Raw genomic sequence first — 4687 nt, forward strand, 5'->3', positions numbered from 1 at the left:
AGAATCACACTGAGTAGACGAGGTTACGAAGCAAAGCAGGATCCCATAAGCTCAGCCGCTCGACCACACTCAAGTTCATTTGTTTCAGAAAGCTCTCTCTATGCTTTTGCAAGCCAAACATATTTTATCCACTATGAGTTTCTTATCTTGGTTTGTTTGATGCGATAAAGTGTGATTGTGAAATAGTAATGCCAAAAGCAACCCAAAATCCAAAAGAAGCAAGTACACCCAAAGTCTAAAAGAAGCAAGTAAATCCAAAATCTAAAAGAAGCTGCTCACCATGGCCCTACCAGGAGGACTACCCAGCACACCTACTACTGAAACCTCTCAAGAGACAAGCTCCTCCTTCCCCCTCTTTGATTCTATAATATCATTTTACTTGACATTAATTTTGTAGCAACTGTAGAGACCGGGACATAGTGTGAAGCAGCAACGGTTTCATCAGATCCAGATAGAGACCCAGTATCAGTCATAGTAGCACCAGAGGTAGAGGCAGCGTATCCTCCAGTTTAATACACGTTGAAGAAGCCTATCCATGCTTAGTTATGGTATTACTACTCTTCCTGTTAAAGATAATAAGGTATAAATAATAAGACAAGGATGATCAAATGTGTTATTAAGCCTGCAAGAACTGAAAAAGCATATCCACAAACACCGGTATATATGAAAATCATACCAATTCGAGGTTTTTTTCTCTCCAGTAGCGTTAGAATCATATTCTCATGTCAATTTTTTTTCTTCCACGATGCAGGCTTATTGTCGTAGGCCTATTATCACAGGGTTGTCGAGTCAGTGTGGAATGCCGTCATTGTTGCAGTGGGCGGTGGAGTCGATGGTATGGCCCCGGCACCATCATGGTTAGGATTTCTGAAGCATGCATCCTTTCAATATTTTATGGTGGCGCATCATCCTTTTTTTCAAGTGGATCTATGACCGGATCCTCCTCAGTAGACCAGATAATTTCAGTATCAACTCGATGGAGGGTGCTTTAGGGACGGCTATAGTTTGTTCATTTATGTATACTAGATTGACAGAGTGTATGTTGGATTGGCAGAGAGGGCATTTTGCGGAGTGTATTCTTCGTATCCCCAATCTCCCTGGTGAGGAGGAACTACTTAACTCACATAAGGAAGGTAAGGGGGATCCCCTGTTGAAGTTTCAGCCACTGCAAGTTCATCCTTGGTAACATGCTCACTGTTCCTACATTCGGCTCCTCAGTGGCAGTGAACAAGTGCATCAGATTCCTCATGATAGAGTGCACCAGCAGAAGCTATGGATCAACCAAGTTTACACATTTACACGCCAAGCACAAATCCAATGCCGAGAAAGGTTGCCAAACTGACATTTGCACGGCTGTATAAGTGACAGCCGTGACATTTGCATGGCTGTATAGGTGACAGTCGTGACATTTTCATGGTTGTATAGGTGGCAGCCGTGGAAAGTTTTTAAGTTTTTATAGGTGGCCGCTATATGGATGCTTTCTTAGTTATCCTTGGTTACTTTGCCTCCCTCATTCATTCATGGCATATTTAATGCCTTGAACTAATGAAGTTTTTAAGTTTTTATAGGTGGTCGTTGTATGAATGCTTTCTTAGTTATTCTTGGTTACTTTGCCTCCCTCATTCATTCATGGCATATTTAGTGCCTTGAACTAATGCTAGCATTAGTTGAGCGATTAAAAAATACAAAGAAACAAATAAAAATGTGAAGAATATAAGATATGGTTTTGGCCTCCCTCTCTCTGGAAGAGACCAAATAAGATGGCAAATTAGATTTCAAGATATTTCACTTATGAAGATGTGTCGCGAGCCTAAAAACTTTACTGAATAACCTGCTCAAACTAATATTAATTTCATCGTTCCGATTACTATAGTCCATGCCTTGCCTGCGGCAGGGACTAATAAGGTTGGAAGGTGGGACAAAAAGTTTGTAAATATTTAGCTTGAGTAAGGTTTTTTCACCATTTTTTTATATGTTGTTGTGTAATTGGATAATTTTGTATTTACAAATTTTAATTCATTTTTTTTAAATTAAATGCATTAATCTTCTTAAATTAGCTATATTAATCAATGTCAATAAATTTAATAGAATATCTTGTAAAAATTATTTTTAATATATATAATAGATTTTTTTTAAATTGTCTTTTATTGACAATAGATTGAGAGCTCTATCATACAAGGGTCGCAATGTAAATTCTTGAAAACAATTTCTTTGCACATTCATTAAATAATCAACATTGAGTTCCCAAAATTTTGTATTAGGTAGGTTCTAACAAATTTGTGTGTTAATTTCAAGACCATCTTTGAAGCCATTAATTCACTTCTTGACCAATTCTAACTTTAAAAGAAATATTATGATCTCAAGATAAGTATAGAATTCCTCTTGAATCTTCCTCAGAAGGGATCCCCTAGGGGGGCGCCATCAAGAGAAACTGACTAAATTTCCTTATTTATGCCACTTCAACTTACATATGTGTGATAGTTTTTTTTTTTTGCCCATGTGGGTAGACATTTAAAACATTCAAAGACTAAAACAACACCATTTGAAGGGTACTGTGCCTTTGTCCTCAAATAGTTTTATATTTCTAAAAAGCAAAACTCCTAAACTATGTTAAGATCTTGAAAGTTTCATTTCTATTACGCTAAGTTCTAAAGGCCTCATCAAGACTTCCTTCTTCCCAGAGATTTTGAATCCCTATTATTTTTCTTACTTAGTTACCGGAGAATCCACAGTAAAAACCATTTTCCGTCAACGTTTCAAATCCCAACCGGGATCCATCATCAGGACTTCTTGAATGTTGATAGTAGAAGAGCTTAAATGAGAGATTTAAATAGTTATGAGAGTAGATTTAAGGATGAGATGAATGTCGACTTGTTTAATAATATTAATTGTAGTTTTTAAATATATATTAGTATTTAATGAATAGTAATACTAATATATTGTATTAATATTAATATTAAATTTTAAATTATATTAATATTAATATTAATATTAATTAATATATTAAAATTAATTAAATATTAATAATTAAAAATCAATATTAATAATTAATAATTAATAATTAATATTAATAATTAAGATAGTAATCATTATTATGAATATTTATTAGGAAATGTTTAAATTTTATTAATAGTTTAACTAATTAATAGATTTATTAATAGATCTTAATTAATACTTAATAATAACAATTCATAATAATAGTTAATGATAATAGTAATAGCTATTATCATAATTATTATTGTAAATGTTGTAATTAAATACTAATTATTATTATTATTATCATACTTAAATTATTATAGTAATGCTACTAACTATTAACTATTTAGAATAGGAGAGGGATATCTACCCATTGATTGTTATACCTGAGATGTATTGGTGATCTTAATTTCTCTGATTAAGGGAAGCCAACTTCCACTAATCTCAATACCATTGTCTCTGTTGAGATTATGTGGATGTTTGATAATTTCGAGAGCTTCTCTAATCTTTCGCCTATGATGTTGTTCTTCCTTGTGACAATTGAGGCGTTTTCCAAGCAGACATGGTGCTTAGTTTTTTGAGAATGTTTTGCCAAGGCTGAAGTACGAGACCTTTCATTCACAATATTAGCTCCATGTTCCTTGAGTCTTATCTACAAGGAGCGGCCTATTTCACCAATGTAACTTTTTCCACGCGAACAATTTATTTTATAGACTCCGTTAAGTTGATGTCTATGAATATTATCTTTGACAGACCTCATACCTTGCCTAATAGTTCCAGGTGCTGAGAATTGCGTGATTGTGTTTTTCTTCCTTAGGATTTTAGCAATATTATCTGTTACTCCTTGAAAGAATAATATCCCTATTATTCTTTCCACCTCTTTATATACCTCCTTAGAGTATGAACATTCCAACATGAGATGAACTATAGTTTCTTTTGCTTGATGGCATTGATGACACCATATTAACCCTATAAAATTTCTCTTGTGAATAAAATCCCATGTGAGATATTTGTAGTGTATGTTGAAATATGGCAACAAGAATATTCCAATTTAATTTGTCCTTGAATTAAATTGTGAATTAAAGTCGAATTTAGTCTTAACAGCTACTTGGAAATAATTTATTTATTTATTTTAAATTAATTAGTTGGAGAAATTCAAGTTAGAAGTCTTTCTGAAGTCATGCAAGAGTTATCCCTTAAATTAAGGAGATAAGATTGAGTTATATTTGAGTTGTAATTAGTTAACTCAGTTTACTGAGTTAAGTCCAGTTAAATTAGTTCCAAACTATTTGAGGAACTAATAGTGAGTTAACAATCAGTTGATGCATTAATGCACTCAACTAGTGCTATGCCAATTAACTGAATATCCCCTCATCAGAAACTCATGCATGTTTATTCTGAGAAAGACCCAGTTGAGATTAATGTTCAAGGACAGTGTACTATTAGTTGCATGTGTTTTCTCATGGAGAAAACTCATGCATGCAGCCAAGGGTTCATCCTTGAGGATTGTGCAGTTTTGAAGGTTTCTTTTTCCACTTGGTAATAGGCTAATCATCACAAGGAACAGCACAAGGAAATAGGAGCTTGGAGGGCAGAGAGGAAGGTTGGAGAGAAGCCAAGATTCCCTGTGAGCATCTGTGAGGATTGCATTGAGAGATGGCTAGCTGTGAAAGCTAAGGCTTTGCATAATTCCTATGTGTTTCCACCATGT

General features: G+C 34.1%; 1 long non-coding RNA gene across 1 annotated transcript; it reads right to left on the bottom strand.

Annotated features, from left to right (window-relative positions):
• Positions 1-463: 463 nt before the first annotated feature.
• Positions 464-1313, bottom strand: LOC149263715 (uncharacterized). The gene is made up of 2 exons (XR_016249716.1): positions 677-1313; positions 464-563 (listed from the first exon to the last, which is right to left on the bottom strand). It is a non-coding gene; the product is annotated as an uncharacterized LOC149263715 (long non-coding RNA).
• Positions 1314-4687: the final 3374 nt, after the last annotated feature.

The sequence above is a fragment of the Pinus tabuliformis genome, chromosome 6 (assembly GCF_031772625.1).
Source record: "Pinus tabuliformis cultivar Carrire ecotype Pingquan chromosome 6, CPIR1, whole genome shotgun sequence".
Taxonomy (NCBI): domain Eukaryota; kingdom Viridiplantae; phylum Streptophyta; class Pinopsida; order Pinales; family Pinaceae; genus Pinus; species Pinus tabuliformis.